General features: G+C 44.1%; 1 protein-coding gene and 1 pseudogene across 3 annotated transcripts in view; both read right to left on the bottom strand.

The window, feature by feature from the left end:
* ZSWIM7 (zinc finger SWIM-type containing 7) overlaps positions 1-22694 on the bottom strand; it is a 753195-nt gene that overhangs the window by 389743 nt on the left and 340758 nt on the right. The window lies entirely within an intron of this gene.
* LOC144825566 (28S ribosomal RNA) lies at positions 6175-8275 on the bottom strand (annotated as a pseudogene).

The raw sequence follows: 22694 nt of genomic DNA, 5'->3' as shown, positions 1-22694 counted from the left end.
AAATACACATCTATATATTGCACATTAACTAGGAAATGCACATCTATAAAGTTCTAGAAAATTCACATCTAGAAAATTCACATCTATACTAAATCTTGTGTAACAGTTTAAAACAATATGCTTTATAAGGGTGACATGTGTGCTGCAAGAAAGTGCACATATCAGCACATTACAGTACATTGATATTTAATTGCACATTACAGTACATTGATATTTAATTGTCCGTGAATACTTGGCACATTTTAAGAGTGTCCATTAAAGTAGTCAGGCAAACATTTTTCTTGAACGGGAATGACATTTGAAGGCCTAAATCAGCCAGAACAACATCATTACATTGAGGCCAAATACCACGAATTCCAACAATAAGGCCATGACATTTTACAGTGTTAAATTTGCTGAGATCTTTGATTTGCTGTGACAGATCCTGATAGTATTTAACTTTACTCTTAAACGCTAATTCAAGGGAATTCTGTGAGTTTTCATAACAAATTGAAACATCAATCACTACAGCTGTACCATTTTCAGTAAACAATACATCTGGTGTTCGTAGTTCACCTTGATTATTCTTAACATGAGGTTCCCTATATGCCATCCAACCACACCTTTTTGCTCTATCAATGAGAAATTCCAGAATATTATCATGTCTTTTTATCCTAATGTCCTTGGTTTTGGGACATGCACCTGAAATATGTGAAATTGTTTCGCAAACATCTTTACAGTACTTACATGTGGCAAATGTATGATTACTCCCCCTAGTGATGGTTTCTCTAGTATATAAGACATTTGCTCTTAACATCAGCGCAGCTATGTATTGATTTTTTTTCATTTTGTTATGCATGCTGATCCAGAAATTTGAGGTTGGATTACTTGTTAAGTATTTTATACCATCACCATGGACAGGGAGATTTGCCTTTTCTCAAATACTTCTTTATTCCAATCATATGTTACTAACAAATTCAAATCATAACTCAGAAACCTACTGTCTAAAATGTTGAGTTTGTATATTTTGATGATATTGTCAATTTTTTCATTGATTACTTCTCCTGCGTACATGAATGAATGAGCTATGTACAGATCTGGAGCTGCCCTGAGATTCAACTATTGATTTTTTTTAGACCAATTGTTGTACAAAGTTTTGGTATACTGCTTCCCCCAAATGATCTTTTGGAATATAGGAGACAATCACATGTGTATGCAGGAAGGTGTGGAAAACGTTTGACATACTTTTTTATAGTTTGATCCAGAGCATTTAAAGTTTTAGCTTCTGTTCCTGTCATTTCCAATTTAAATGACAGGTTAGGGATCAAGTACTGACACAAAATTTCTATTTTCTTCGTGGGCTTAAGTGGTAGATTATCACGTTTTTGAGCCCAATTAACAAGAACCTCATTAATTTTGTTGTTGCTTGTATAGCCAGTGTGTGGATCAAAGTTCAATCCGAGGTATCTCTCACGTTCTCCTGGATTAATGTTTTCAATATTTAGTTTTTCAAACTGCCATGGTTTACAGTTGTTAATCAGGATTTTATCTTTATGGTGACTGATATAAAATCCATGTGCCTTTTTCACATTAAGTTTTAATCCTGTTCTTTTACTGAATTTTTCAATGATTTTCAGATTTGTACTCATTCCTTCCCAGGTGCTGCTGAGTACTGCGATGTCATCGGCAAAGGCGAGAGCGGTGATTTTCTCAATAAGACTAGCAGATCCGAATGTGAAGCCCTTGCCGTCTTTCTGAAGATCACAGATGAGTACTCTACCTGGATTGTGGTAGTGCGCCCTATCAAAACCTGGTTGCCAGGATCTTACGATCTATTGTTGTAATTTATAAGTCAGGTGGGGGCAGCCACCGGGGTCACAATGAATCGGGACAAGGAAATTCAGGAACTATTCAGCAACCTAAGTGCTGGATCCTCTATAGGTACAGCCGGTGGGACTAGTCAGATTTTAAAATAAGAAGGTTTAAAAGCAAAATGTATGAGGTTGGAACGTCTTACAAAAAGCTGAACTTAATAAATGGTGGGACGCCGCTACTTTAAAACAATACCCAACATTGAACCGAATACCTAGAGGGTTGAGGTCACAAATAGTGCCAACCTACGAAGAACTAGAGCCAGATCTGTTAGATGCGTGGGAAAAAGAACTGACTAACAGCTCAAGAAATTTGAACAATATATTAATTAAAAATGCAGAGAGGAAAATTAAGAAATTATTGTTAGATATACAGACTTGTGAGGATGAAATTAAACAACTAAACTTACCTGAAGCTACAGTGAAAAATTACACAATATTGGATCAAGTACTTTCAACGTTACAAGCTGATATAAAAAGGAGGAAGGCTAGAAAGTTGAAACGGGATGAGAATGATTTTAAAACCGGACGTATTTTTACTTTTGCTAGCTGGTTTGATTATTTAATGAGCAAAGATCAAACTCAGAAAAACAAGGGAGATGTGTCGAGTATTAGTGATTTGCATTCATCCTCAAGTAACATCTCGAGTAGCGAGACAGAAGATACGGTAGATGCACAAATAGCTACAGTGAAGGGGAATATTTTTTTAGAGGAGGTTTGGAGAATAAGAATAGGGAATCGAGAAGCAGGAGTGAGATTTCGAGATACAACAGGACAAAGACCAGGAGAGAACACAAGGAGGTATTACTATGGTGCTCACGGTCACGTACTTGTGAGTTTTTGACTTCGTGATGTTAAGAGTTTACGGGAGAGTCATTTGTGATTGACGAATTTCTTTGCGAAAGGTATATGAATGAATAACTCGGAGTGAAGATCAAGATGCTCTCGATCAAATGATAATACAAGTTTGCGGGAGAGCTTTTTATGATTGATGAACTTTTGTACTGGAGATTGCGTATGCGTTAATCCTCATTTCAAGATATTTGAGGATATATTTGGATGTACTTTACCTTTTTTATTCTACTAGTAATTTGGATATATGATGTTCCTTTTGGTGACTATATTAGCCCAATGAGTTTAGGGGACTTTGGAAGGATCCTTTAACTGTTTTTGAGGACTGGTTGATTTAGAATTAAATTTGAGCCCTGAGGAAGTCAGTTGGCATATATTATTGTCTGACGAAACGCGTGTTGACTGCAGTTTGCAATTGATGAACATTTTGATTTGATACTTGGAACAAGGTTGCTTTTTGCAACTGATGATGACTGTTTTGACTTTATGAACAACATTGAAATAAAAACGCATTGGATGTCAACGGAGAATTGCGGAGAATCAAGATAGAAAATTCTTTTGGATCAGTTACAAGGAATGATTGAACAAGCGAAGTGTTGATGGACTAATGTACTGATGAAATAAGTGAAAAATTGGTGCTAAGAGAAACGAACTGAAATAAGCTCATATGATTTCTTGGTTGTACCTTATCTTACAATAACTGTATTACTGATCATTAATATTATTTAATTTGTATTGGTATTAGAGTGCTCGGGGAGGAATTGTATGATTTTTTGGATATCCACCTATTGGATGCTGTGGGGTTGTTTGGCAGCTGACCTCTTTCCTCCATTTTTGGAGCACCACTAAGAATTGTCTTTTGAGTACTTTACCTGGATTGCGGTAGTGTGCCCTATCAAAACCTGGTTGCCAGGATCTTATTGTTGTAATTAATAGAGAATCCACGGCAATGTTAAATAGCAGTGGGGATAAAGAGTCACCTTGTTTATCCCCAGATTTCATTGTTATTTCAGGAGTTGCTTTGTTGTTCTTTTCCTTGAAAAATGTTGTTGAGTCAGTGTATAAGTCTTTTATTATGTCTCTGATGTATGATGGAACTCTGTGCCTTGCAAGACTCTGTAGAATGTGACCATAGCTGACAGAGTCAAAGGCTTTTGAGATATCCATGAACACTACTGCTAATGAGTGACTGTTTTTTTCGTGCCCCTTTTATGATATTTTGCAGAAGAGTCAGATTCTCGAGACAACCTCTCACTTTCATGAAGCTTTTTTGTCTCTTATTCAATTCAACAAAAAATGAGTCTTTTAAGTAGTATTTTTGTGAATAACTTCATGAATGCAGTACCGATGGTAATTGGACGCCAATTACTGATTTTTTTTTTATTCACTAATCGGTGCATTCTTAGGTATCAATATCGACTGGTTCTTTTTTATACTTTCTGGTACTCGTCGCATCGATAACCAAGATGATAAAATTCTGGGCAGCAGTCTTGGTTGCCTGCTATGCACTTTATTCAAGTCATTCAGACCAATCTAATCAGGCCCCACTGCTTTCTTTAAATCTGCGCTATCGAAGGCATTAGTTATTTCAAGCAGTGTCATTTCTTTGCATAAATTTCTTATTTCCCATTCATCCGGTATCCAATCAATCGATATGAATTTAGGGTTTTTCTTGTTTTCTTTTTCAATTATGCCTGTGTAGTATTGGAAAATTTCATCAACACTGATTTGGCAAGTGGCATCTTCCGCCCGATCAGTGATAATCCTGGCAATTTTCTTTTCGTCTTTTTTAAACATTGCCTGGTATTCTTTATAGCTGCCCTTCGCTTTTGCATAATTTTTCTTGTGTGTTCGATTAAGCCTTCTGTTTTTCTTGTCTTTCTTTGTTATCTTGATTTCTAGTGAGGCATTCTGGTGCTCATCTTGAGCAGAGTTCAGAGGCTCTTTTATTGAGTTCGCTTGCTGGTTCTCTACGATTTGCTGGAACAGGACTTATATCAGTGGTGTTTTCTGAGATTCAAGTCACTATCTCATCCATCAGATCCATAGCAGCATTGTGTTGCTCTATGTTTTAGGTGTACTTCTCGACTTCTGTGAGTCTATGCTCCAGCTCAAAGTTCTTGATTTTTTGTGCACGTTCATCGCAAGAGTCATTCTCAGGAACACTTGATGCTTGCAGTACATCTTTTGTACATTTTTTACTTTTATCTCTTCTTTTTCCTGCAATTTGTTTTCTGTTTTTATTGTCTAAATGTGGACCCATCAGCGCATTAATATTTCTCTTGTTCTTATATACTTTTTCCAATTCTGCTAATAGCAGTATTTCATCCTGTGCCCATAATTTTGATGGTTTGTTGCTTGCTAGAGCTGCTAGTCTAGCCTCATTTTGCGCTCTTGAATGCGCATGCCGAGCATGTTGTGAAACTCCAATCTTTGTTCCAAATCAGAGGTCACAGAAGCCACACAGGAATGGCAGCTCAAAATGCAGCTCTCCTTTTTGAGGTCTTCCTTTACATAATGGCATAATGGCATGCAATATTGTGGTATTCGGCTTCTTTGTCACATTTTGAATAATACGTTTTGAGAAAGAAGCCTTTATGCCTGTTGGAGACATGTTTTCTCAATTCTTTGAAAGTTCCCAATATGTTTCCACACAAGTCACATTTATACTGTTTGTTTGGGTATTTTCAATATGTGACCTTTTTTGTGTAGTCACTTTTCTTTGTCATTAATTCTTTGCTGACCTCGTACACATCAGGTAGATTTTCAAAGTTGGTTGTAACAATGTCATTCTTGGCTGAGGAGGCCACAAACTCAATGGCTTCACTGAGGTCTACTGTTGTGTCTTCTTCTGCTACGGAGGGTGAACTAAGGCCTATATCGTGATCTGAATAGTTATTGCTTGTTGCATTGTTTGAAGCAGGTGCTGGTTTGTCAAATTCGATGAGGAGGTTAATGATTTCTGAAAAAGTCAGCACCTCCTTACGCCATCTTAATGGGGTTTTTATTCTCCAGGAACTACTCCATCTGGAATTGTGTTCATTTGCTTCGCCATTTCTCACTATCACGCTTGCCGCCATGATAGAACCTTGCTAGGCCTGTATAGACTTCTCTACACAGAGTCTAGTACTAGAGGCAGTTACTGGGGGGACCATTGGGAGGTAAAGGCCACTACAACCCAGAATAGGTTGAGAGAGTCATAGTTACTCCCGCCTTTTACCCGCGCTTCATTGAATTTCTTCACTTTGACATTCAGAGCACTGGGCAGAAATCACATCACTTCAACACCCTCCTCGGGCCTTCGCGATGCTTTGTTTTAATTAAACAGACGTATTCCCCTGGTCCGCACCAGATCCTAGTCAGCTGCTAGGCGCTGGCCGAGGCAGAATGCCAGTCCCGTGCCCCCGGGGAGGGGGCACGGGGAGAGGCGACCATCGCAGCTGGGGCGATCCACAGGAAGGCCCCGGCTCGCGTCCAGAGTCGCCACCGCCCGGGAGAGCGGCGCCTTGTTCAGTCGCGGCGCACTTCAAGCTCCTCTTCGTGCACCAGCCCGACCGACCCAGCCCTTAGAGCCAATCCTACTCCGCAACGCTTTCCAAGGCTCTGGCCCCTCTCTCGGGCTAAACCCATTCCAGGGCGCCCTGCTCTTCACGAAGAAACGACAACTCTCCCCGGGGCTCCCGACAGCTTCTCCGGGATCGTTTGCGTTACTGCACAGGACGCAGCAAGGGCGCCCGTCTACACCACTCCGGGTGCGGGGATCTATAACCCAACTCCCTTGCGATCAGTTGAGGGCAACGGAGGCCATCGCCCGTCCCTTCCGAAAGAGCTCACCCATCTTAGGACCTATTGACCCATGTTCAACTGCTGTTCACATGGAACCCTTCTCCACTTCGGCCTTCAAAGTTCTCATTTGAATATTTGATACTACTACCAAGCTCTGCACCTGCGGCAGCTCCATTCGGGCCCTCGCCCCGGGCTTCAGTGCGCACTGCAGCGGCACTCCTACTCATCGCGGCATAGCCCCCACGGCTCTCTGAGCCGGCAACAGCCGGGTATGGGCCCGACACTCCAGTGCCATCCATTTTCAGAGCTAGCTGATTCGGCAGGTGAGTTGGTACACACTCCTTAGCGGATTCCGACTACCATGGATACCGTCCTGCTGTTTAAATCAACCAACACTTTTTGTGGGGTCTGATGAACGTCGGCATCAGGCAACTTAACCCGGTGTTCGATGGATCCCACAGCGTCTCTTCTGCTTACCAAAAGTGGCCCACTAGGCACTCGTATTCCATGCCCGGCACCAAGCCAGCGAGCCACACTTCTTACCCATTTAAAGTTTGAGAATAGGTTGAGATCGTTTTGGCCCCAAGACCTATAATCATTTGCTTTACCAGCGAAAACTGGGGGCTCCGAGTGCCAGCATCCTGAGGGAAACTTCGGAGGGAACCAGCTACTAGATGGTTCGATTAGTCTTTATCCAGGTCAGAAGACCGATTTGAACGTCAGGACCGCTACGGACCTCCACCAGAGTTTCCTCTGGCTTCGCCCTGCCCATCTTTCGGGTCCTATCAGGCACGCTCATGCTCCACCTCCCCGACGGAGCGGCAAGAAGGGACGGTGGTGCACCTGCCGCTGTAAGGGCCACGGGATCCCACCTCAGCTGGTATGCACCGGCCCTCACCTTCATTACGTCACAGGGTTTAGCTCAGCCCTCCGGCTCGCGCACCTGTTAGACTCCTTGGTCCATGTTTCAAGACGGGTCGGGTGGGTAACCGACATCGCCGCTGACCCTTGGCGCCCAGCGTGGGCCTCCCTGCCCGGAAGCGTGATGCAGTCGGGGCGCACTGAGCACAGTCTGCCCCAGTCGACAGTCGCGCCGGGAGCAGGGTAGCCGGGAGAGGGTGCCCGGGGGAGAGCACGATCATGGCAAAGCTGCTGCCAGGGGGGCTGTAACACACTCCGCCAGAGCGGAGGGCCACCTGTCACCCCAAAGGCTTCCAAGCCAACCCGGAGTCAGTCGCGGCACATAACTGCAGAGGAAGTGCACCAAGCGGGGGCCGGGTAGGACCCGGGCTCCAGACCCACGGAGGGGATCCGGAACTCCCGGGCCACCGACCTTCCCGCTGCGTTGAATCCTCCGGGCGGACTGCACAGACTCCACCCGTTTACCTCTCAACGCTTTCACGCCCTCTTGAACTCTATCTTCAAAGTTCTTTTCAACTTTCCCTTACAGTACTTGTTGGCTATCGGTCTCACGCCTGTATTTAGCCTTAGATGGAGTTTACCAGCCGCTTTGGGCTGCATTCCGAAGCAACCCGACTCCGAGAAGCCCCGTACCGGCACGCCGGGGGCCGCTACCGGCCTAACAACATCAGCGGGGGGAGCCTCGATCAGAAGGACTTGGGCCCCCTGAGTGACCCCGGAGAGTCAGTCTTCTGTACGCCACATTTCCCGCACCCGCCGCTGGGCAGGGATTGGGCGCTGGGCTCTTCCGTTTTCACTCGCCATTACTGGGGGAATCCTGGTTAGTTTATTTTCCTCCGCTAAGGAATATGCTTATATTCAGCGGGTCCCCACGTCTGATCTGAGGTCGTATTCGGAAAGCGCTGAAGCTTTAAGGGGAAGCCGGGGAAGGCCAGGCCCCTGCCAGAGCAGGGACCCGGCAGCATGTGCCCGATGTCCCCGGATCGGATCTGGAGGGGGGGGGTTCGCTGGCAATAATTTGGATGTTTGCTAGATAGACAGAGTCCTAACCATCTGTTAAAGCAGATTCCAATATAGTGACTAAAATAGAGTTTAGAGACTTTAATCCAAGGTTCGGCATCGTCCAGAGCATTAACAGTGATAGAGGAACACATTTCAATAACCAGATGTTTCGCGAGATTTATAAAGCTCTCCAAACTGAATAACCTTCACTGCCTTTATCATACGCAATCCACACAGGAGATAGAGAGACACAGCAGAGGCTCAAAACAAAATAGCTAAGATTTGTATGGAGACTGCAAGGGGCAAGACGCCTTATCAACTAAGAACAGACCCACAGGGAGGACTGTTCTAAGCCCACATGACTTCCGCACAGGGAGACCAGTGAGAGTTCCAACCACTTCACCAGTGCTTCCCTATAACTGAATATACATTTGGTTGATGAGGATGATGTGTTGAATTACTGTTGAGCTCAAATCAAATGTATTTATGGTTTCCACTCGCAGGTATCTACTAAGGGTCTCAACTACAGGTCGGAGAATGGATATATTGAAAAGTGCATCAGCAAAAGACCCCTCTACAAATCCAGCAGAAATTACCTTTTTTGGTATTGCTCACCACAAACACTGCAGTGAAATGCCAGGGTCTCCATTACTCGATCCAAGCTTCTCATTGTAAGAAACCTTATTGTGTAAATAAAGGAAGGGGCATCCTGGGTGCAAGTACTGGTGACCTCTTCCTTAGTAAACTACATACCAAAGGTGATTTGCAACTGTAGCGCAGAGGATATGCAATTACAAAATGAAGAAAATGAGCAGTTGAACCTGTACCACTTCTGAATCAGGCCAAGAAGGGCCACCACATACATTCTGGTCCCCCTAGGTGTCAATGGCAGGTCTGTTTTTCCTTGTGATGGGAATAGCCCTTCTGCTATTGTGGGAGTACTGTGAACTGTTTTACTCCAATCAGTATTGTATAGAATTACATTAACAAGTGCTATTGACTACTGAAGTTAATGTTGAAGTTATTGTAAATTCTGGATTTGTTCCTCACAATGCTGGAAACTATATACCTGGCCCCAGATGTAGGAAAATCGTATTTACGGATTCATAAATACTGAATTTTACCGATTCGATATTTATGAATCGGTAAATATGAAGGAGGGAGATTTAGGTAGATTCGGTAATTGAATTACCGAATCTGTAAAAATCGGTATTTACCGAATCGGTAAATACCGATTCGGTATTGCCCATTGATTCCTATGGGCCTTGAAGCCCATAGGAATCAATGGGCAATACCGAATCGGTATTTACCGATTCGGTAAATACCGATTTCAGCAAGGGTGCAGGGGGTGTCACTTTGACACTCTCTAGCACCCCGAATACAGGCATGTGTGCCATGTGGCACACAGACATGCCCTAAGGGCATGTCTGTCTGTCACATGGCATAGGTGTGCATGCACACATGTGCATGCACACCTGGATTCGGTATTTTACCACCCAATTGGATTGGGTGGTAAAACACCGAATCTGTAAGGCCTTTGGGACTCTGAAGAGTCCCACCTACATCTGCAAGTTACCGAATCGGTAAAAATACCGATTCGGTATTTTACCGATTCGGTAAATTTACCGAATCGGCAAATTTACCGATTCGGTATTTTACCGATTCGGTAAATTTACCGATTCGGTAAATTTACTGAATCAGTAAAATTGGCCTCCTACATGCCAATTCTTAAATACCGGTCGGTAACGGCCGAATTGGGCCGTTACCGACCGGTATTTAGGCTCCTACATCTGGACCTTAGTGTTTTGAGTCAAATGCAATGTAGACGAATGCTGTTATTTCAATGCCCCACTGAAAACGATTGCTTGCCATATGCATATTTTGTAAGTACTCTTGTACTTTATATGAGTGTTATATATTTATACATTCATATGAACATCTTCATACTAAGTATTGAAAACTAGATGTAGCCTCAAGGTTCGTATGAAGAATGTGGTTAACTCAGCAATACTTGTACAATGTATCCAGCTGAGGTTATGTATAGGTGCAAGGCCCGGATGTTGGTCTATACAAGATGTCCTTGTAACCGATTAAATCATAAATGCCTCGGCTTTGGAAGAGCAGGGGAAACTGATATGTCTGTCAGATTATGTTCTTCTTTTTGCATATTACTAATTTCTAGTCCGAGAAATACGTATTCATCTGACACCAAGGTAGCTGTAAGATTTACAGCATATGTTACCATGCAAAATTACATATCACATTGCGCACATCATGCAATGATGGCAGTGCTTTAGGGGAGTTGGGAAATAATGATACCCACCTGTATGGTGGGTCATGCTGGAAATTTGAGGGGAGTGTTTGGTAGCACCAACCCATTGTAAAAATGTTGTAGTAGGTGATGAAGTGCATAGGCATCCAGATGATCAGGATTTGCTAGCAAGAGGAGAGATGGTAGGAAGAAAAGGGTGTATGGGAGACTGAACCTTAGGCTGCTTCATACATTTTAGGAAAGAGGCCAACTTCACCTGCAATTCAACTCACAGGTAGGAGACACCATCCTGAGGGGTCTAAAGAGGGCTGTCAAACTGCACGACTAGTGGGATCCACCATAACTTTAATGCACTCCCCACCCTCATTCACTACACTCTTATAACTTGCTAATTGCCTAGCACCAAATTACCTGGTTCAGAGCATGCATTTCACCATACTTAAAAGGTTACCTAGGCTCCAGGAGTATAGAATGCCTTAATTCTGCACTCTATTGACCTCTCACCATCCAGGACAAATGGTTTTCCTGGAAACTTGCGTTCTACTTGTAGATACCAATCAGAATTAGGAAGAGACAGTAGAGCCTTCTCACCTTGACAGTGGAGCAATGACAGCTGGTTTCTCTTTGAACTTTAGGAATGGCATCCACGTCATTACTTCCACTTGTGCCTTGACACAGCCATCCATCTATTGCCCTATTGTGGAAGATGAGGTTGCAGAAATAAAAGAACCGATGGAGAATAATTCCATGTTTTTTTAAGATGTACACAACCGTTTCTGGGTATTAAGAAATAGCCAGAGAGAAGACTGTGGTTACCACATAGACAGTGCGATGCACTGGAGGACTTTTGCCTGGAGTAAAGGTCCCCTCTGTGCTAGGACATTAATTTGTTTCTTTCCGCCAAGCTGGTTCTACGACCTTGTAGTAAATTCATATCACCCACTCTCCATAAAATAAAGTGGAAAAGAGAAGTTAGAAAGGGAAGTAAAGGAGGCAGTAGGGAAGGCTGGGTTTTAATGTAAAGGCTGTGACCCTCATTTATTTATCACAGAACCACTTTTCAAAGGTAACAGAAGGACATGTCTTTGAGCAGTGGTGTAAGACTAACTACACCACTATATAGAAGGAAAGATAGTGGGATTCCTTTTCTTATCCCTGGAGATATGGGAGTGGGGAGTCCTTGTAATTTGAAAGTGTTGTATATTCCTCTTATTTTGCATCATACATGTCGTAACAGGCTACCTAGGTTGCAGGACTAAAAGAGTGTTTAAGTAAAGAAATCAGAGGACTTCGGAAGAAACAATAGACCATAAGTGGAAGTAGAGGAACAGATGAAAGGAAGAGATTAAGTAGTTACTGTTGATTTATTGCATCTCAACACAAAATGGGAGACATTAGGGAAATGTGGAAGTACAGAAAATATGCTTGGACCAAAAACAGATTCTGCACCCTGTTACTTAAATAATGTGTTTGTTTAAGTTCAAATTACAGTAAGGGGGAGAAGAGCAACACATATTCTGAAGAAGATCAGGTACTGACACTTCACACCCATTTCAAGAAAGGCAGGTACTTTTTGTTTTCCTGAAAATCAAGTTCTAGGCCCCAAAGAAACAGACAGATTTTTTCGGCATTAAAAAACATATCTTCAATTTTATGCTCTAATTTGTGGGTACCTTGACAAATGGTTAACTGATCATAAACCTTTATATAAATAGAAGAAAAATATATGTATTGTCAGCTGACTTTTTGCATGCTGTCCAGTGCTGTGGAAAGTCATCGCCTAGCAATGCTTGACAGTAACGAGTCCTGTGACAGATCTGCGGTTTACTGAGATTCTTTTCGATTTAATGGTATAGGCCAATCAATTACAGCTTTGACTTTGTTTTATGTGGTCTTTTTAATTGTTTGATGAGACCAATATGTCACAAATATAAACCATGAGCAAATCATCCAGAAAGTCAGAGTATATGATTTACAAAATTATTGAAATGTCGTTGGGGCATACAGTGGCCAAAGGATATAACGCCGTATTTAAAAAATCCAAATTTCATCCTAAAAGCAGTCTTTCATTCATCCTTTGATCTTACATGGACCAGATGATAAACCCATCTCAAGTCTACCTTAGTACAAATTGCAGCTTAACGAGTTTGGTGTAAAAGAAAGGGGATTAACAGTAACTAATATATTTTCTTGATTGTCACAAAATTTCATGCTCGATAAGCTCAACATGTTTGTAGTTCATCACCTTTGTAAGGAATAAAGAAGCGGGGTAAAGCTGGTGGTGACTTAGATGGGCAAATAAAGCCATTGGCCAAATATTTATATAAATAGACTTAAATATACTGTTTCTTTTTCAGTGAAAGCATAGACTCAACATGTAGAAATAGAGGCCTTTGGCATTAAATCAATTTAGCAAACAACGGCTGAGCCACTGCTTTTTTTTAAATCAAATATATTACATCATCATAAACGGCAGAGATTATGTTCTGGTTAAACAATGTGCCTTTCAGAACTGAGAAGTGACTTGCAATGACCCTTGTGACCAGTGTATGAAATTATTTCTTCAACTAGGGTAACCCCAAAATTCTTTGAAAATGAGATTCCTTGTGTTCTGATGGAAAGATGGTAGGTCAGTGTGAAACTGGAACAGATATAACGGTTGGCCCATCTACTGCTCTAATCAATGTAATAATCTTTTAGACAGTATGCTCAATCGCAACTACTTGATCACTTTACCAATCAGCGAACAACCCCATCAATCAGGGAACAGCCCTGTAGCTCCTGAACTAACTAAAGCCCTTACATCATTGAACTTTTTCTTTCTCGAAAAAGGAAACGGTCACAAACTGAACTAACATCTTTGGATATGTGTCCTGTGCTTGGAATTTTGTATAATAAGCTCAATGTGTGGATCCCACCAGACACATAGCTAATTTGATTCCCAATGTTTTATTGACTGGAAGTTTCGAACCAAGTCTTTTTTGGTTTTTTGTGGGCATCATTGGGCAAAATATTTATTAGACCCACTGTAAAAACAAAAAATGTAAATTCTTCCCTCATTCTTACTCTAAAAGTACTGTATCCACTTTACTGATTAATAGTGCATCACTCAAATAATGCATTTCACTTGTGAATCAATCTAAACTTTTATGTCCCGGGCTAGCAATAGCACTAACCATGCAACAGCATTCCCTAACTAGGCCTTGAGTAATCTACTTGCCTTATGGCCTACTCTCCTGTTCTGGGGAGCTGATAAACAACAGCTGTTCTGTTCACTCACAAATTAAATGAGCAATAAAGATGCCTTTAAATTTTTTTTTCTTGTCACATTTGCTCTGCATTCAGAGACATAGGTCAAAAGGCAGTTTGTCTTCCTAAATTTACTTTTCTTTCTCGGACTGTAGTTAGAGGATTTTGTTAAGTGAATTGTGACAATCATGCTGTGTAAAGCTTGTGCAATGGAAGGCTGTAAGATGTCAGTCTTTTTTTTAACACAACATTGAAATAGCTAATAAGTGCACTGTACAAACATTTCAAAATATATTTCAGTAACTATGAAGGCATAATTTTGTATTTCTGTCACCGAATTTTTTTTTTATAGGATGAAAACAAATCAGAACACTTGACTTGGTAATGTGCAAATGATAAATATTTTTGCTGAATCCCAATTTACAAACATTTTTTGTAACGCTAAATAGTTTTATCAGTAAAACTGCATGATGGTGGGTAAGTTTGTGATCATTTTAATGGAAAATGAGTGGTCTGTAAATGACAGTGCACTGACACATCATGCTTTAGTAATATATTTAATAAAAGTGAGTTTGTAAACATGAACTGAGAACTATTCCTGCCCTCTCCCTTATGATAAAAACTAAGGCATGTGTACCCAATATGTGAGCTTGATTCTTAATTTATAAGGAGTAAATGTTTAATAATAAAACAGAGGTTTTTTTTGTACAGCAGACATGCTGAACTCTCATATATGAAGGTGATTATGAAGAAAAAGGTGGCTCGATAATATAAAATATTTGCATAGGATCACACAGTTTGAGACCAGCTTACGGGTCAAGTACATTACAGTTAGGTTGAGTAGATTTTTCAAGTTACTAGACTGGCAGGTCTAGTAACAATTTAATAATTTAGGCGGAGAGTCGGCGAAACAAATGAACATCGTACTGAGTCAGGAAGACACGGAGGGCCATATTTATAGTTCTGTGAATACGTTCTCCATCACAAACGTGGTGCTTGTCCCATCCACTGCACTACAAGTGCATTATAGCATATATTACTTGAAACACAGTACATGGGATATCCACCATGTTTTGAAAGAGCATCCCATCTGCCAACTCTAAATAAAGCCTTAGGTTTGAATGGCTCCAGTATCTTTCAAGTACTGTTAATAGGCTAGCCAAAGACGGACAAAATTTTAATTGTGACACAGGAGTGGGCATTGTTGTATTCCCACAATTTGAACCAGAATAAGGATACAGGAACCGCAGCACCATCATTCCCTAAACATGGAAGGGAATGGTGAGGGTGTATACTAATAGCCCCTGTATTATAAAGTGGCTGAGTACTGACAGGAATATTTCTGACATCTGACCCGGAAATTCGGCAAATCTATTCACATGGGTGATATTTCCCTTTTAGATTTCAACCAATTCTTGCTGCAAGTTCTGTAGCATTATTCCCATTTCAGGCAACATACATTTTTCCAGCTTCATAACTCCTGTGCAGTGAGTCTACTTGGGCTTGCCGCTGTGTGACAAAGTACCTGATCTTACCCGCAGGGTTATAAATAGGCTCTGGAAAGTTAGCTTCTTGTCCCGCTTAGTTCTCATCACCAGTTCCACAACAGATTCTTGAGCTTGAAGAAATGTACTGGTGGGAGGCAAATGGGGAAATGAAGCATCTTCCATAGCAGGAGTAAGTTCATCATCCTGAAAATATAGGTCTGTGCCCTTCTTGTACTCAACTCTCACCCTGTGAGAAAACCTTCATTAGCATCCGATTAAATCAAGCAATTCCAATGGCACTCTATTGTCTTCACCTCTCCCGTTCATGAATGTGATTCTAAGGTACCTTACTAAATAAGCTACCCTGAAATTCTGTAATCAAATGTTTGTCACAAAATATAGTTTTTTCAAACAGCTTTCTCTAAAAGAGTACACAAGACCTTAACCTCGAAACTAAAAAAAACATTATACTCCATTTTATAATTCTATGTCAGGACCGGAGGCGAGGATTATGCTTTTCTTTCTTCACTTTATTTAACAGCAGCCACTTAGAAGTCAAACTACTACTATTCCCATGAATCAAAGGGAATAGCCAACAAAAAACAATAGAGTGTCCACATATAGACTGTCCCATGCAGAGCACCAATCAGGAGTCCCCAGGGTGCTGATAGTCCTCTGTCCACGTCCATGCTTCCTCTTTCTTCGCTGCTTGCAGCTAAGATAAGTCACCTCTTTTTCCTCTTGTATGAGTATATTATGGTTATGTATTTACTGCGCTAATCTCAATATTTCCTGTGATATTTGATGCCTTTTGGTTATTTATGTACCCTGCATATCATGCGTTAGTTTACGTGAAGCTTTGCTGTGGTGACGAGTGGCAGCCGTCCCCTCAGCGCGTCTGTTACGGGCGCGCACACCATTTTCAACTGATGCGTGTCGCCCGACTTTGTCAATTTGTGCTCCGTACTTGCGCCGGCTTAATACTACCTGTGCTTTTGTTTAGCAGTTGTCATAGCGGGGTGCCGCTACTCGGCAATCCCGCTTGGGGCCGTGGAAGCGTCTAACTCCCTAGTGGCCGCCTCGGTGCTGGCTCAAGGGCGTTTATCAACGTCCCGATGCGGCGAGCGCGACTGGGTTCCCGTGCTTCAAAGCCTCAGACGGAACCCAGCGCTGCATCGCCGCGGGATCCTTTTGTCTGCTCTAACGCCCTTACGGGTCTGCGCACTGTATTCAGGCAGGTTTTCTATTGTCTGCCCTCACGCCCCCTTGAACGCCCATAAAGGGTCTGTACCTGCTGTTAAGCAGTGCGGTGTTTGTTTCACGGCTGTGGGGGTCAGTATTGCATTAGGCCAATAACACTCTGGGGACAGAGTCTGTAGCCTTTCACTTAAGGGACCATTTCAGAGCAGGTTGCCCTTCATAATTTTATCGCACCAAGGCTGTTGGGTCCCAGGTCTTTAGCCTTACTTGTAAGCACTGCTCACCCACATCCCGGCTGACACCCAGCCTTTTCTATTGTGAGCTGTCGCTGGGGCCTTGCTACCCTATATATATCCAGCATGGAGCCCTCCTATGACGATACTTACTAGAGGAGCATTGGGATAAGGACCCCTTCGCGGCCCTTCCATGGGGGGATGACTGCTACGACGCAGTGGATGAATCTATTCACAAGGCTGTAGAGTAGGCCATGACTTCTCTTGAGGAGCGGTTGTCACGCAAGATAGATCAGGCGTGCGAACGTTTGGCCAGAGCCACACAGATTCCTTCTGCAGGTACCTCTGCTGGTGCTTCTAACACTGAATCTGAACCTCCTCCGCCCAAGCGGGCTAGAGACACTGGCACGAGTACCGACGCCTTCTCTCTCCTTAAGTAGGCTTTTTTGTCCAGTTGTGCTCCACCGTCCATCCCCCCTCCAGCGTCATCGCCTTTGCCCTCCACCTCTGCTGGTGGGGACCCCGGGGATCCAGGGGACGCGGACGCCTCTCCTGAACAGTCCCGTCCCTGGTTGCCTTCGAAGCCAGCACCTACTGGTGACACCAGCTTATGTGCGGACATGCTGGACCCAGATAATGTCCTCCACCCGCGCTCCTCGGACTGGGCCCCCTCTGAAAAAGTCACCCAGTATGTGGCCAGCAGAATCCGTCGCCCTCTTGAACCTACCACTAGGAACTGCCTTAGGACAGAGTGCCCCCGCCCGTCCCTAGAAGGGAAAGTTGCCGCCACCCCTGAAATTGACCCCAGGATGGCTACCTTTTTACAAAAGTTTGTCAAGGACCCCAAGAAGGGTATTGGCAGGTCCTGGCGTGCCTGTCAAGATAAATTATTAGACGTCTTGGGGCCTGCCACCAAAAGTTTGGATATGGCGGAAGAAGCGAAGGTGTCGGGCTCCCTCATTTCCCCCGACCACCTCTCCTCATGGGCTCAAAGGGTGGTGATATTCCTGGGAAACGCCAACTGCGCGCTCTCTACTGAGAGGCGCAGAGTGTTCCTCATTAAGGTCGACCCTGCGCTTGGGCATCTAGCAGACACCGAGGCTGGCCCAAGGGGGCCTTTAGGCGAGCCCTTTATCAAGGAGCTCGGGAGGTTTGTGACTACTTTTACCTCCTTAGACAGGGCGCAAACCTCCATTCGAAAAGATTTTCGTCCTCGGGTTTTCTGGGGAGTCGGACGAGGTAGGGGCTGGCTCGTCCGGCCAACCAGAGGGCAATGCTCCAACCAATGACAATATCAAGCCCGTTTTGGAAATTTCTATCCCACCCTTGGACGACGTGGCAAGAACCGTGGTGGCAGAGGAGGAGGCGACTACAAATTCCTCTGGTGAGTGTTCTCCCTTCTTCCCTTCTAAAAGTGGGGGGCCGTCTGGTGCATTTTTTCCCAATGTGGACTTCTGTCACCAGAGACGCTTGGGTTCTGCAGACTGTAGAGGGCTTTCATATAGAGTTTCTGGGAACTCCTTTGCAGTTAACTCCTCCCCGCCCACTTTGTTTTTCCGAGGCAGAAGCTGCTTTGATCGATCAAGAGGTCCAGGCCCTTCTCCTCAAGGGGGCGATTGTGGAAACGTGGCCTCACCCCAGGGGTTTCCGCAGCAACCTCTTCTTAGTGGACAAGGTGGACGGAGGTCAACGTCCGGTAATAAACTTGACGGAGTTCAACAAGTGGCTGGTGTACCGCCACTTCAAGATGGAGGGGATCCACCTCCTTCGGGACATTCTCAGGCCGGGCAACTGGATGGCACGCCTCGACCTCAAGGACGCTTACCTGGCCATTCCCATTTTTCCTCCCCGTCGCCGGTTCCTTCAGTTTCCTTGGCGAGGGAAGTTCTACGAGTTCACCACTCGGCCTTCCGGCCTGTCCTCCGCTCCCTGGTGTTTCACCAAGGTTCTGCGGCCGGTTGTGGAGCGTCTTAGAGCGTCAGGCATACGGCTTGTCGTATACCTCGGCGACATCCTATTGATGGCGCAGGATCCCAGGACCCTCTTGCGGCAGCTGCTGACAGCAGTCGACCTCCTTCAGAACCAGGGGTTCGTGATAAACAAGTTCAAGTCCACTCTGTCCCCCCCCAGAAAATTTTTTTCTTGGGTTTCTTAATAGACTCCGTGGAGTCTATTCTCAGCCTTCCTTCTCGCAAGACAACGAAAATTCACCACGAGATTCGGAGAACGTTATCCATGGCTCAGATTTCTCTCAGACAGTTGGCACAGATTGTGGGCCTCCTGTCGGCCTCTATCCAGGTGATTTCCCCCCCCCCCCCCCGCTCCACTACAGGGCGTTGCAGCGCCTCAAAGCGGCGCATCTTCGCAAAGGCCATCCTTATTCCTTCAAGGTTAGTCTAACGCAGAGTTCTTCTAACTGTGGGGCGAGCCCCCCTAGGGGGGCGCGACACCATCTCAGGGGGGGGCGCGCACTCCACCCGAAAATCTTACATTTGTTGTCTTTCACAGTTTCACTAGAGAACTCCGGTAGAGGGGAGGGAGGGGAAATCATCGGGCCGACCAGCCCATGCTTTTCTCTGTTAATCACCGTCCCAGGAGGGGGTTAATTGTTAGAGCTGAAGCTTCAGCTGTGGTGGGAGGCAGGAAGTCTCCTCTGCTAAAACCGAAAGCAAAGGAAGACAGTCCTGTTCCTTGCCTTTGGTTTCAGAGGAGACTCCTCCCACCGCAGCTGAAGCATTTCAGTTCAAGCCCTTCCCGGTTCAAAATTTGTGATCAATCAAGCCTCATGTCTGCGCCGCCTCACAGGCTTTCCTTTCTTCATGTGCTGCTCAACACATAGCTGCCAAGGTTTCAGATTGCTATGTGTGACATTTTTTTTAATTTCATTGCAATTATGAGTGACATTTCAACCACTATGAGTGACAATTCCCCGCGAGCAAAACAAAGCAATGAAGTCCATGGGCATGGATAAATATTACGAATTATACCCTTTTGAGCTGTGAGAAACTCGAAAAAGATCTTTAAACTGCTGCAGAGCACTTCCTATTGATCAAAAAACATCTGCTTTTCATAACTAGGTGCATTGTGTACTGTGGAAATTGTATGTGCATTCATTCTGCTAGGAAAAGAGAAAACTAGTAATCTCAGTATGCAAAGTGTTTAGGATTAACAAGTCACACAGGAAGCAGCTACGGATGGGCCACATTATCGTACTTGGTGTTAAGTGGCAAGATCTGTATTGTATTTTCTTGGCTCGCGCCGGGGTCATACAAAAAGCCGAGATTTTTTTCCCTCATCAGTGCATACTTTGCAGTGTTCTGAAAGCTGCGAAGTTAAAGATAACTGTCTCATAATTAAAGTAAATAAAGGCAAAGTCCATTGTAAAATGTATAGACTTTATGAAGACAATCTTTTTTGATAATTTTGTCATGCTTAAGCCTTAAATCGACACGAACAAATGGCCAGTATGGCAGTATTTAGCAACCTTACCAGTGAGTGGGAAACGCTGCATGTGCAAGAATGGCTCCAGTGCTGCTTTCCGGGTTCTCTCAATTCAGTGCTGCTGGCGTCCATAGCAAGGCAGGGGCACCGGCGGGGCTCTTTCTCGGGGCACAAGGTAGTTGCAAGGCAACCAGCCTCAAGGCAGGCATTAGTTCAGTTATTATTGCTGTGTTGGCTGCCTGGTCCATTCGTTCACCACCCTCACCCATACCCTCTTCCCCCCTCACTGTTTGATTTACCCATATACTATTAGCCGGAGACAGACTGCGTGACTGCAGTACTTACTAACAGAGGGCATGCAGGCACTGCAGCTCTGAGCTGCTCAGAACTGCCAAGCCTTTTGAGCATTAAATGAAAAGGATGCCACCTTGCTTTGGGCCATACCAACATACCTCAGTGCTGCACGTTTTACATCTCACACACCTGCTTCTGGTGTGTCTTCCCGTAGTCTTGTACCTTCACCATGACGTGGCCCAAGACACTGTGCCTGCAGAGGTGCCAGTAAAATGCAGAGTGGAGAAAACCGGCGCTAGCAGTTTTGACCATAGCAAGAGGCTTTGCTAGACAGTTAATGACACTGTGGTGCATAGGCTTGGAATATTGGAGGTTACAGGTATGGGGCAACCATGAGCCTACAGTGGACTGTGGGAGGAACTTAAGGCTCAGGCCACGAGCCACCGCGATGCCCGCCTACTTTATTCAGTGCATCCGTCCCACGGCTGTCATCTTCTGAGCTCATCTGGCCTTTAGGTAGGAGAAGCTGCGGGTATCTCTGCAAATACTGAGCCTCGAAACCACAGTGCAAGGGTCACGGATTTCTGTCTCGATTGTGGGCGCCCCTTGAACATTCTCTAGCAGGAGACAATTCATTTGAAGCAGTCAGAGACTGAGTGAGAGGGCTAAGCCTGGCCTTCGCTGGAAATGAAAACATCTCAAGCCTGCCGTGTAAAAGCTGGCAAGGCACCCCAGTCACTACTATGCACTAGTAGTGTAGACATTCCAGGCGAAAACGGGCCATTTTTTTTTTTACCGGGCCTCCTGGCAGTTGATGGAACGCTCCCTCCAGCCCTCAAACACAATTTCGGTCCCAGGCTGCCGGTGTGTCTCAGAGAGCAGATCATTGTCCACGGAGGCCAGTCCACTCTGCAGCAAAACCAGCAGAGTGGCTACTGTGATTGGCAGTGGAAGTTCTCTAAGAGTGCTAAACGATTGCTTAAGAAAACCTAGCACCCTAAATGAAGGCAATCCACAACACCCACGCTGCGCCAGCTTACATTTCAGATGGTTTACTCTATATTGCATTCCTGAAGACTATTCTATTTCTTTTTTACCAACTGTTATGTTTCTGTAGAGTTTTACAACAGTTAGACATGACGTGCTTATGGATACATTCAGAGACATGTTGAGAGAGAAAGAAGGAAAGTGCACAAAATGAGAAAATGCAGAAGACAGTAAGAAGGAAAAACGTGATAGATTGAAGCACTCCGAAGACTGCTTCCCTTCCACACACCTTAGTAATGTTTAAATCATAGTCTAACATTTTTAGAATTCCATCATTTTGAACTCTAATTCACAACAAAATATGTATTAATTACTCATTCATCTCGTACTACTAACAAGCATAAGTTACACCAACAGGACTGGCGTGTTTTAGGGTATGTTGGTTATTGTGTTGTATATCTGGCTATAGTAACTGTTCTCTGGGGTGGGAGAGATTCAGTAGGGTTAGGGTTGTGAGGGTAGTTTCAATAACAAGCTGACCAATGCTATAAAATGTGCTTTTTAGGCTAGTGCGTGGTCATGAATGATCAGATCATCTTCTGAGCAGTAAGTGCCTGCCTGTCCTTTGTTACTGAGAACTGCAGTCACGCAGTGTGTTTCAGATTAGCATTGTTCCATTTCTGGTGCTTTCCAGCAGTTGTAAGATCTTCTTAGAGTTTCTTGTTGCGCAAATGGATGTAATTTCTGATATTTATATGTTTCTCCCATCTATATTGCTTGATTTTTGCTCCCGAGAAAGTGTCACTCTGTCGTTGAAATGTCAGTCATAATTAAACTCAAATTATAAAAATGTCACACATAGCAATCTGAAACCATGGCAGCTATGAGCTCTACCAATTTAACCCCGTCCTGGGAGGCTTAGCTCTTAGCAGAAAGTGTGACAAAGTTTCTTTTAAAAGTACACAGGCAGGAGGGGCGTGGCTAGCAGCCGACTACGATGGCGGCTTAGCTGATCCGCAATAAATTAAGGCTCTGAGGGCTGTCCCTGGGGTCCGGAACTGGGCGGCATTGACCAGCAGGCGTCCGACAAAGATCCGATACCGGGAACACGCAGCGCGAC

Source organism: Lissotriton helveticus, chromosome 3_1 (assembly GCF_964261635.1).
Source record: "Lissotriton helveticus chromosome 3_1, aLisHel1.1, whole genome shotgun sequence".
Taxonomy (NCBI): domain Eukaryota; kingdom Metazoa; phylum Chordata; class Amphibia; order Caudata; family Salamandridae; genus Lissotriton; species Lissotriton helveticus.
The sequence above is the reverse complement of the archived record's forward strand: the minus strand, read 5'-3'. Positions and strand labels throughout refer to the sequence as shown.